Source organism: Oryzias latipes, chromosome 1 (assembly GCF_053564925.1).
Source record: "Oryzias latipes strain Hd-rR chromosome 1, Olatipes_Hd-rR_3.1".
In the NCBI taxonomy this organism is placed as follows: Eukaryota; Metazoa; Chordata; class Actinopteri; order Beloniformes; family Adrianichthyidae; genus Oryzias; species Oryzias latipes.
In genome coordinates, this window is record NC_136237.1 from 12,805,365 (window position 1) to 12,817,488 (window position 12,124).

At 42.9% G+C, this 12,124-nt stretch overlaps 4 non-coding genes across 4 annotated transcripts; all 4 read left to right on the forward strand.

Annotated features, from left to right (window-relative positions):
* Positions 1–1,685: 1,685 nt before the first annotated feature.
* trnas-gcu (transfer RNA serine (anticodon GCU)) lies at positions 1,686–1,767 on the forward strand. The gene has a single exon. It is a non-coding gene; the product is annotated as a tRNA-Ser (tRNA).
* A 3,000-nt stretch (positions 1,768–4,767) lies between these two features.
* On the forward strand, positions 4,768–4,849 carry trnas-gcu (transfer RNA serine (anticodon GCU)). Its single transcript has one exon. It is a non-coding gene; the product is annotated as a tRNA-Ser (tRNA).
* Positions 4,850–7,722: 2,873 nt separating this feature from the next.
* On the forward strand, positions 7,723–7,804 carry trnas-gcu (transfer RNA serine (anticodon GCU)). Its single transcript has one exon. It is a non-coding gene; the product is annotated as a tRNA-Ser (tRNA).
* Positions 7,805–10,681: 2,877 nt separating this feature from the next.
* On the forward strand, positions 10,682–10,763 carry trnas-gcu (transfer RNA serine (anticodon GCU)). Its single transcript has one exon. It is a non-coding gene; the product is annotated as a tRNA-Ser (tRNA).
* The last annotated feature ends 1,361 nt before the right edge of the window (positions 10,764–12,124 follow it).

Consider the following 12,124-nt stretch of genomic DNA (forward strand, 5'->3'; position numbering starts at 1 on the left):
AGCTAATTCCCCCAAACTTCTAATGGAATCTTTTGAAATTGAAACTTTTGCATGTTTACAGCACAAGTCTTTTGAACTTTGTTGCAAACCCAAACACCGTGGTTTTAACTTTTACTCATAAAAATCTCAACTTGCTCCAGTGGTTGCGAATCACAGGATTGCGTAGTATCCACAGTGACAAAGCTTTTGCCCGCACGCTTGGTGGCACCACATTAACAAAAGATAAATATGTGGGCCATTTAAAAGAAACAGCTAGATTGTAAGTTGACCCATCACCTATTTAGTTCTGCCAAATAAAACATCCTAGTCCACCAGCTTTTCCTGATGTTTGCCTTTCCTAAGGAGCAATCTGCATGCATTTTTTTTCAGTTATTCACTTCTTGTGAGCATGTAAATAGACTCATTTGTTACCATGATCTGGTGTCTTCAATCAGTCTCAGTCTTGCATTTTGTACAGCATACTTGATTTCAATCATTGACATAAACATCTGAAAGCCAGCAGGGCACTGGCCCTGAGGACCAGCAAGCCCTGATCAAGAAGCTTTCACAAACGTTACAAGCCATACCAACAACAGACTTAAGTCTTCCACTCATGCCTTAAACTCTTAATCCATTAGCTTTTGAAAGCTTAAATACAAAGGAGAACATTTAAACATCTTCACAATTAAAACTGTCATTTATTTGGTAAAGAAGAAAAAGCTTTACAGTAACTTTCATGAACTTTTCCGCTTGTTTCTTTGTTTTCTGATTTCATTGTTTGGTCTTGGTCATAATGATGGTGCAGATTCTCAGTCATCTAGGTCACGATAAAATGAAAAGTTGTGAAAATTTCAACTGGACAAAATTTCTGGTTTGAAGACTCATCCGAGCGGCTTCTTACATTCCTGACTTCACATAACAGCATACACCTCGCTGCTCAGTTTGTCTTGGGTTGTTTTGTCCTTGGGCTGGACTAATCTTTGCCTCAAGGTGTTCCCTGGTTTGATGACGGGATGTTGTGGCTCACTATCCAGATGTGAAACCCAGGACAGGTGAGAAAACTTGGCGACATGGGGGACAACCACTCAGTGGTTAGGGGACTTTGTTGGCCATCATCCAGAAAGGAGAATATTTACATGTCTAGCTCAACACCAGTCAGACAGCACGGAAGAAGCTGCTCGGATAAGAGGCGAAACGTCTTCAAACCAGAAATTTTGTCCAGATGAATTTTCTGAACTTTTAACTTCGTCGCAATATTAAAACAAATGGCAGTGGCTGTCGGCAAGCTGACTGACCTACTTGCACGAAAACAGAAACAACGTCTGGAAGAAGTATATTGTGTTGCAGTACTAGGGTATTTTGAAAAGCATTGCTATTTATTTTACAGAGAGCACAGGCTTCTGTTCAGGAGAATGAGAGCATCGATGCCTCTGCCCGTCGCCTGCAAAACAAGTGCTCTGCCATTTGCGCTAATACCCCAAGAAGAGCCTACAATTTTTTGCTCAAATTCGAAAACACTTTTTGCCTTACTGATAGCACAGCTCCTACAAACCTTGTTGCATACCACAAGGTTTTGTCTATTTTTTCGTTCCTTCTAAAATGTTCCAACTTGGTGGAGTGGCTGGAATGAACAGGCTACCTCAAGATAACACATGCCATAGAAAGCCTGTGACACCAGTGATGTGTGCAAAGGTACTTCGTGGCAAGATGGGGTGTCCGAGTAGTTAAGGAGATGGACTGCTAATCCATTGTGCTTTGCACGCATGGGTTCAAATCCCATCCTCATCGCACATGCTGTTTTGTTTTACAAGGAAAACAGGCTCTTCCAGTCATTTGTTGGTGTCTACGTGTTGTGGTCACATACAGTTTAAAGAACCTTGAGCACATCAACAATGCCCAAAGGAAAAAGATGTTGGAAATGAGACTGGTCTTGTACATGTGTTACCATGTCTCTGTCAAATCCATGTGTCATTTCATTGTCAATGTTTACACTGAATAGGTCTTTGAGAACTTGTTGTAAAGAACCTTGGAAAACGCACTGGAATAAAGGCATTTGTCATGAACAACGGACAACTACAAGCGTCCAACATGTTAGGCCGCATTTATACTGCATGGTTCAAGTGACCCAATTGTGATATTTTCCTCTTACAGATCGGATATGACCGGTGAACTTGTAAGCAGGAAAAAAAAACATGGATTCCGTTTTACTCAGATCGGAATCAGGCCTCACTCCTATGTGTAAATAAATCGGACATGAATCGTATACGAGCATTTGCGTGTGCCATGTAAGAAGACAAATCGGGTATTCCACAGTAAATGCGAGTTGTAGGTGAGTGAGGTCAACCCAGGACACCACCAACTGAGATCACATGACTTTTTAAGGTGCTTTTGTGTGCTGATTTTGCTGTTCGAGGACAGCTGGAGCCCCATCAGCGTGTTAGCTTTCAGCCTTAGGCTTCGTTATTTCCGGTCCGGTCCCGGTCGGGATGCAAACGGTAACTAATCAAGCGGGACACCGTTGCTCTGGAACAGGCTAGAAGCCGTTTATTTCTTTGCTTGGATCAAACTGTTAGTACAGCACAACATCTGCAAACACTTCCTCATTCAAAACTCAGCGAGAGCACATAAGCCGGCCGAGCAGCCCTTCTTTTCCCACTCCCGCGCATCCCCTCAGGAGCGCCCAAGGCAACGCCTCCTTCCGTGGCTGCGTTGCCTCCATGACAACAGGAGTCACACAAAAGTCCAAAGGAGGTCCGCGGATGGCGGAAATGCTGCTACGCAGTGCTCAGAACATGTACATTTGATAGTTTCAGCATTGTATAGTGTAAATGCAAAAATCGGATACGGGTCACTTTTAATAGTTGATGTGAGCGGGTCGTCAAAAAAATCGGATATAGTCAGAAAATCGGATTTGGGCATCAAGACCTGCAGTGTAAATGCAGCCTTAGTGACAATGAGGCAGTGTTGACAAAGGAGATTGTTTGCCTTTTGGGGTAAGTCCAACAAAAGGGCAGTTAATGAACTTTGCACAAGATCAGGGCACACATATTGGAGAATGAGGGCATCGATCCCTCTACCTCTCACACGCTAAGCGAGCGCTCTACCATTTGAGCTAATTCCCCCACACTTCTAATGGAATCTTTTGAAATTGAAACTTTTGCATGTTTACAGCACAAGTCTTTTGAACTTTGTTGCAAACCCAAACACCGTGGTTTTAACTTTTACTCATAAAAATCTCAACTTGCTCCAGTGGTTGCGAACCACAGGATTGCGTAGTATCCACAGTGACAAAGCTTTTGCCCGCACGCTTGGTGGCACCACATTAACAAAAGATAAATATGTGGGCCATTTAAAAAAAACAGCTAGATTGTAAGTTGACCCATCACCTATTTAGTTCTGCCAAATAAAACATACTAGTCCACCAGCTTTTCTTGATGTTTGCCTTTCCTAAGGAACAATCTGCATGCATTTTTTTTCAGTTATTCACTTCTTGTGAGCATGTAAATAGACTCATTTGTTACCATGATCTGGTGTCTTCAATCAGTCTCAGTCTTGCATTTTGTACAGCATACTTGATTTCAATCATTGACATAAACATCTGAAAGCCAGCAGGGCACTGGTCCTGAGGACCAGCAAGCCCTGATCAAGAAGCTTTCACAAACGTTACAAGCCATACCAACAACAGACTTAAGTCTTCCACTCATGCCTTAAACTCTTAATCCATTAGCTTTTGAAAGCTTAAATACAAAGGAGAACATTTAAACATCTTCACAATTAAAACTGTCATTTATTTGGTAAAGAAGAAAAATCTTTACAGTAACTTTCATGAACTTTTCCGCTTGTTTCTTTGTTTTCTGATTTCATTGTTTGGTCTTGGTCATAATGATGGTGCAGATTCTCAGTCATCTAGGTCACGATAAAATGAAAAGTTGTGAAAAATTCAACTGGACAAAATTTCTGGTTTGAAGACTCATCCGAGCGGCTTCTTACATTCCTGACTTCACATAACAGCATACACCTCGCTGCTCAGTTTGTCTTGGGTTGTTTTGTCCTTGGGCTGGACTAATCTTTGCCTCAAGGTGTTCCCTGGTTTGATGACGGGATGTTGTGGCTCACTATCCAGATGTGAAACCCAGGACAGGTAAGAAAACTTGGCGGGACAACCACTCAGTGGTTAGGGGACTTTGTTGGCCATCATCCAGAAAGGAGAATATTTACATGTCTAGCTCAACACCAGTCAGACAGCACGGAAGAAGCTGCTCGGATAAGAGGCGAAACGTCTTCAAACCAGAAATTTTGTCCAGATGAATTTTCTGAACTTTTAACTTCGTCGCAATATTAAAACAAATGGCAGTGGCTGTCGGCAAGCTGACTGACCTACTTGCACGAAAACAGAAACAACGTCTGGAAGAAGTATATTGTGTTGCAGTACTAGGGTATTTTGAAAAGCATTGCTATTTATTTTACAGAGAGCACAGGCTTCTGTTCAGGAGAATGAGAGCATCGATGCCTCTGCCCGTCGCCTGCAAAACAAATGCTCTGCCATTTGCGCTAATACCCCAAGAAGAGCCAACAATTTTTTGCTCAAATTCGAAAACACTTTTTGCCTTACTGATAGCACAGCTCCTGCAAACCTTGTTGCATACCACAAGGTTTTGTCTATTTTTTCGTTCCTTCTAAAATGTTCCAACTTGGTGGAGTGGCTGGAATGAACAGGCTACCTCAAGATAACACATGCCATAGAAAGCCTGTGACACCAGTGATGTGTGCAAAGGTACTTCGTGGCAAGATGGGGTGTCCGAGTGGTTAAGGAGATGGACTGCTAATCCATTGTGCTTTGCACGCATGGGTTCAAATCCCATCCTCATCGCACATGCTGTTTTGTTTTACAAGGAAAACAGGCTCTTCCAGTCATTTGTTGGTGTCTACGTGTTTTGGTCACATACAGTTTAAAGAACCTTGAGCACATCAACAATGCCCAAAGGAAAAAGATGTTGGAAATGAGACTGGTCTTGTACATGTGTTACCATGTCTCTGTCAAATCCATGTGTCATTTCATTGTCAATGTTTACACTGAATAGGTCTTTGAGAACTTGTTGTAAAGAACCTTGGAAAACGCACTGGAATAAAGGCATTTGTCATGAACAACGGACAACTACAAGCGTCCAACATGTTAGGCCGCATTTATACTGCATGGTTCAAGTGACCCAATTGTGATATTTTCCTCTTACAGATCGGATATGACCGGTGAACTTGTAAGCAGGAAAAAAAAACATGGATTCCGTTTTACTCAGATCGGAATCAGGCCTCACTCCTATGTGTAAATAAATCGGACATGAATCGTATACGAGCATTTGCGTGTGCCATGTAAGAAGACAAATCGGGTATTCCACAGTAAATGCGAGTTGTAGGTGAGTGAGGTCAACCCAGGACACCACCAACTGAGATCACATGACTTTTTAAGGTGCTTTTGTGTGCTGATTTTGCTGTTCGAGGACAGCTGGAGCCCCATCAGCGTGTTAGCTTTCAGCCTTAGGCTTCGTTATTTCCGGTCCGGTCCCGGTCGGGATGCAAACGGTAACTAATCAAGCGGGACACCGTTGCTCTGGAACAGGTTAGAAGCCGTTTATTTCTTTGCTTGGATCAAACTGTTAGTACAGCACAACATCTGCAAACACTTCCTCATTCAAAACTCAGCGAGAGCACATAAGCCGGCCGAGCAGCCCTTCTTTTTCCACTCCCGCGCATCCCCTCAGGATAGTTTCAGCATTGTATAGTGTAAATGCAAAAATCGGATACGGGTCACTTTTAATAGTTGATGTGAGCGGGTCGTCAAAAAAATCGGATATAGTCAGAAAATCGGATTTGGGCATCAAGACCTGCAGTGTAAATGCAGCCTTAGTGACAATGAGGCAGTGTTGACAAAGGAGATTGTTTGCCTTTTGGGGTAAGTCCAACAAAAGGGCAGTTAATGAACTTTGCACAAGATCAGGGCACACATATTGGAGAATGAGGGCATCGATCCCTCTACCTCTCACACGCTAAGCGAGCGCTCTACCATTTGAGCTAATTCCCCCACACTTCTAATGGAATCTTTTGAAATTGAAACTTTTGCATGTTTACAGCACAAGTCTTTTGAACTTTGTTGCAAACCCAAACACCGTGGTTTTAACTTTTACTCATAAAAATCTCAACTTGCTCCAGTGGTTGCGAACCACAGGATTGCGTAGTATCCACAGTGACAAAGCTTTTGCCCGCACGCTTTGTGGCACCACATTAACAAAAGATAAATATGTGGGCCATTTAAAAAAAACAGCTAGATTGTAAGTTGACCCATCACCTATTTAGTTCTGCCAAATAAAACATACTAGTCCACCAGCTTTTCTTGATGTTTGCCTTTCCTAAGGAACAATCTGCATGCATTTTTTTTTCAGTTATTCACTTCTTGTGAGCATGTAAATAGACTCATTTGTTACCATGATCTGGTGTCTTCAATCAGTCTCAGTCTTGCATTTTGTACAGCATACTTGATTTCAATCATTGACATAAACATCTGAAAGCCAGCAGGGCACTGGTCCTGAGGACCAGCAAGCCCTGATCAAGAAGCTTTCACAAACGTTACAAGCCATACCAACAACAGACTTAAGTCTTCCACTCATGCCTTAAACTCTTAATCCATTAGCTTTTGAAAGCTTAAATACAAAGGAGAACATTTAAACATCTTCACAATTAAAACTGTCATTTATTTGGTAAAGAAGAAAAATCTTTACAGTAACTTTCATGAACTTTTCCGCTTGTTTCTTTGTTTTCTGATTTCATTGTTTGGTCTTGGTCATAATGATGGTGCAGATTCTCAGTCATCTAGGTCACGATAAAATGAAAAGTTGTGAAAAATTCAACTGGACAAAATTTCTGGTTTGAAGACTCATCAGAGCGGCTTCTTACATTCCTGACTTCACATAACAGCATACACCTCGCTGCTCAGTTTGTCTTGGGTTGTTTTGTCCTTGGGCTGGACTAATCTTTGCCTCAAGGTGTTCCCTGGTTTGATGACGGGATGTTGTGGCTCACTATCCAGATGTGAAACCCAGGACAGGTGAGAAAACTTGGCGGGACAACCACTCAGTGGTTAGGGGACTTTGTTGGCCATCATCCAGAAAGGAGAATATTTACATGTCTAGTTCAACACCAGTCAGACAGCACGGAAGAAGCTGCTCGGATAAGAGGCGAAACGTCTTCAAACCAGAAATTTTGTCCAGATGAATTTTCTGAACTTTTAACTTCGTCGCAATATTAAAACAAATGGCAGTGGCTGTCGGCAAGCTGACTGACCTACTTGCACGAAAACAGAAACAACGTCTGGAAGAAGTATATTGTGTTGCAGTACTAGGGTATTTTGAAAAGCATTGCTATTTATTTTACAGAGAGCACAGGCTTCTGTTCAGGAGAATGAGAGCATCGATGCCTCTGCCCGTCGCCTGCAAAACAAGTGCTCTGCCATTTGCGCTAATACCCCAAGAAGAGCCAACAATTTTTTGCTCAAATTCGAAAACACTTTTTGCCTTACTGATAGCACAGCTCCTGCAAACCTTGTTGCATACCACAAGGTTTTGTCTATTTTTTCGTTCCTTCTAAAATGTTCCAACTTGGTGGAGTGGCTGGAATGAACAGGCTACCTCAAGATAACACATGCCATAGAAAGCCTGTGACACCAGTGATGTGTGCAAAGGTACTTCGTGGCAAGATGGGGTGTCCGAGTGGTTAAGGAGATGGACTGCTAATCCATTGTGCTTTGCACGCATGGGTTCAAATCCCATCCTCATCGCACATGCTGTTTGGTTTTACAAGGAAAACAGGCTCTTCCAGTCATTTGTTGGTGTCTACGTGTTGTGGTCACATACAGTTTAAAGAACCTTGAGCACATCAACAATGCCCAAAGGAAAAAGATGTTGGAAATGAGACTGGTCTTGTACATGTGTTACCATGTCTCTGTCAAATCCATGTGTCATTTCATTGTCAATGTTTACACTGAATAGGTCTTTGAGAACTTGTTGTAAAGAACCTTGGAAAACGCACTGGAATAAAGGCATTTGTCATGAACAACGGACAACTACAAGCGTCCAACATGTTAGGCCGCATTTATACTGCATGGTTCAAGTGACCCAATTGTGATATTTTCCTCTTACAGATCGGATATGACCGGTGAACTTGTAAGCAGGAAAAAAAAACATGGATTCCGTTTTACTCAGATCAGAATCAGGCCTCACTCCTATGTGTAAATAAATCGGACATGAATCGTATACGAGCATTTGCGTGTGCCATGTAAGAAGACAAATCGGGTATTCCACAGTAAATGCGAGTTGTAGGTGAGTGAGGTCAACCCAGGACACCACCAACTGAGATCACATGACTTTTTAAGGTGCTTTTGTGTGCTGATTTTGCTGTTCGAGGACAGCTGGAGCCCCATCAGCGTGTTAGCTTTCAGCCTTAGGCTTCGTTATTTCCGGTCCGGTCCCGGTCGGGATGCAAACGGTAACTAATCAAGCGGGACACCGTTGCTCTGGAACAGGCTAGAAGCCGTTTATTTCTTTGCTTGGATCAAACTGTTAGTACAGCACAACATCTGCAAACACTTCCTCATTCAAAACTCAGCGAGAGCACATAAGCCGGCCGAGCAGCCCTTCTTTTCCCACTCCCGCGCATCCCCTCAGGATAGTTTCAGCATTGTATAGTGTAAATGCAAAAATCGGATACGGGTCACTTTTAATAGTTGATGTGAGCGGGTCGTCAAAAAAATCGGATATAGTCAGAAAATCGGATTTGGGCATCAAGACCTGCAGTGTAAATGCAGCCTTAGTGACAATGAGGCAGTGTTGACACAGGAGATTGTTTGCCTTTTGGGTAAGTCCAACAAAAGGGCAGTTAATGAACTTTGCACAAGATCAGGGCACACATATTGGAGAATGAGGGCATCGATCCCTCTACCTCTCACACGCTAAGCGAGCGCTCTACCATTTGAGCTAATTCCCCCACACTTCTAATGGAATCTTTTGAAATTGAAACTTTTGCATGTTTACAGCACAAGTCTTTTGAACTTTGTTGCAAACCCAAACACCGTGGTTTTAACTTTTACTCATAAAAATCTCAACTTGCTCCAGTGGTTGCGAACCACAGGATTGCGTAGTATCCACAGTGACAAAGCTTTTGCCCGCACGCTTGGTGGCACCACATTAACAAAAGATAAATATGTGGGCCATTTAAAAAAAACAGCTCGATTGTAAGTTGACCCATCACCTATTTAGTTCTGCCAAATAAAACATCCTAGTCCACCAGCTTTTCCTGATGTTTGCCTTTCCTAAGGAGCAATCTGCATGCATTTTTTTTCAGTTATTCACTTCTTGTGAGCATGTAAATAGACTCATTTGTTACCATGATCTGGTGTCTTCAATCAGTCTCAGTCTTGCATTTTGTACAGCATACTTGATTTCAATCATTGACATAAACATCTGAAAGCCAGCAGGGCACTGGTCCTGAGGACCAGCAAGCCCTGATCAAGAAGCTTTCACAAACGTTACAAGCCATACCAACAACAGACTTAAGTCTTCCACTCATGCCTTAAACTCTTAATCCATTAGCTTTTGAAAGCTTAAATACAAAGGAGAACATTTAAACATCTTCACAATTAAAACTGTCATTTATTTGGTAAAGAAGAAAAATCTTTACAGTAACTTTCATGAACTTTTCCGCTTGTTTCTTTGTTTTCTGATTTCATTGTTTGGTCTTGGTCATAATGATGGTGCAGATTCTCACTCATCTAGGTCACGATAAAATGAAAAGTTGTGAAAATTTCAACTGGACAAAATTTCTGGTTTGAAGACTCATCCGAGCGGCTTCTTACATTCCTGACTTCACATAACAGCATACACCTCGCTGCTCAGTTTGTCTTGGGTTGTTTTGTCCTTGGGCCGGACTAATCTTTGCCTCAAGGTGTTTCTGGTTTGATGACGGGATGTTGTGGCTCACTATCCAGATGTGAAACCCAGGACAGGTGAGAAAACTTGGCGACCTGGGGGACAACCACTCAGTGGTTAGGGGACTTTGTTGGCCATCATCCAGAAAGGAGAATATTTACATGTCTAGCTCAACACCAGTCAGACAGCACGGAAGAAGCTGCTCGGATAAGAGGCGAAACGTCTTCAAACCAGAAATTTTGTCCAGATGAATTTTCTGAACTTTTAACTTCGTCGCAATATTAAAACAAATGGCAGTGGCTGTCGGCAAGCTGACTGACCTACTTGCACGAAAACAGAAACAACGTCTGGAAGAAGTATATTGTGTTGCAGTACTAGGGTATTTTGAAAAGCATTGCTATTTATTTTACAGAGAGCACAGGCTTCTGTTCAGGAGAATGAGAGCATCGATGCCTCTGCCCGTCGCCTGCAAAACAAGTGCTCTGCCATTTGCGCTAATACCCCAAGAAGAGCCAACAATTTTTTGCTCAAATTCGAAAACACTTTTTGCCTTACTGATAGCACAGCTCCTGCAAACCTTGTTGCATACCACAAGGTTTTGTCTATTTTTTCGTTCCTTCTAAAATGTTCCAACTTGGTGGAGTGGCTGGAATGAACAGGCTACCTCAAGATAACACATGCCATAGAAAGCCTGTGACACCAGTGATGTGTGCAAAGGTACTTCGTGGCAAGATGGGGTGTCCGAGTGGTTAAGGAGATGGACTGCTAATCCATTGTGCTTTGCACGCATGGGTTCAAATCCCATCCTCATCGCACATGCTGTTTTGTTTTACAAGGAAAACAGGCTCTTCCAGTCATATGTTGGTGTCTACGTGTTGTGGTCACATACAGTTTAAAGAACCTTGAGCACATCAACAATGCCCAAAGGAAAAAGATGTTGGAAATGAGACTGGTCTTGTACATGTGTTACCATGTCTCTGTCAAATCCATGTGTCATTTCATTGTCAATGTTTACACTGAATAGGTCTTTGAGAACTTGTTGTAAAGAACCTTGGAAAACGCACTGGAATAAAGGCATTTGTCATGAACAACGGACAACTACAAGCGTCCAACATGTTAGGCCGCATTTATACTGCATGGTTCAAGTGACCCAATTGTGATATTTTCCTCTTACAGATCGGATATGACCGGTGAACTTGTAAGCAGGAAAAAAAAACATGGATTCCGTTTTACTCAGATCGGAATCAGGCCTCACTCCTATGTGTAAATAAATCGGACATGAATCGTATACGAGCATTTGCGTGTGCCATGTAAGAAGACAAATCGGGTATTCCACAGTAAATGCGAGTTGTAGGTGAGTGAGGTCAACCCAGGACACCACCAACTGAGATCACATGACTTTTTAAGGTGCTTTTGTGTGCTGATTTTGCTGTTCGAGGACAGCTGGAGCCCCATCAGCGTGCTAGCTTTCAGCCTTAGGCTTCGTTATTTCCGGTCCGGTCCCGGTCGGGATGCAAACGGTAACTAATCAAGCGGGACACCGTTGCTCTGGAACAGGCTAGAAGCCGTTTATTTCTTTGCTTGGATCAAACTGTTAGTACAGCACAACATCTGCAAACACTTCCTCATTCAAAACTCAGCGAGAGCACATAAGCCAGCCGAGCAGCCCTTCTTTTCCCACTCCCGCAAATCCCCTCAGGAGCGCCCAGGGCAACGCCTCCTTCCGTCGCTGCGTTGCCTCCATGACAACAGGAGTCACACAAAAGTCCAAAGGAGGTCCGTGGATGGCGGAAATGCTGCTACGCAGTGCTCAGAATATCTACATTTGATAGTTTCAGCATTGTATAGTGTAAATGCAAAAATCGGATACGGGTCACTTTTAATAGGTGATGTGTATGGGATTACAAATCTGTCAAAAACTGAAAGGGCGTAAAAACAACTGAGCGAGCGTATTTAGGAACTGAGTGAGCGAACCTTACCGCAGGCGCATTTCTAAACTGCACGGCTTCAATCCTGACTGAGTGGGGATCCTGCGCGGTCAGTTTCTATCTGCGCGTTCACCTGGATTTACACTCAGTGTTAAGGGGGCGTTTTTGTCACTTGGGGGCGGAAACCTTTCTGGTCGATCTGATTGGCCGAAATTTGCATCTCAAAACCGCCAAGGCAGCGGGGCG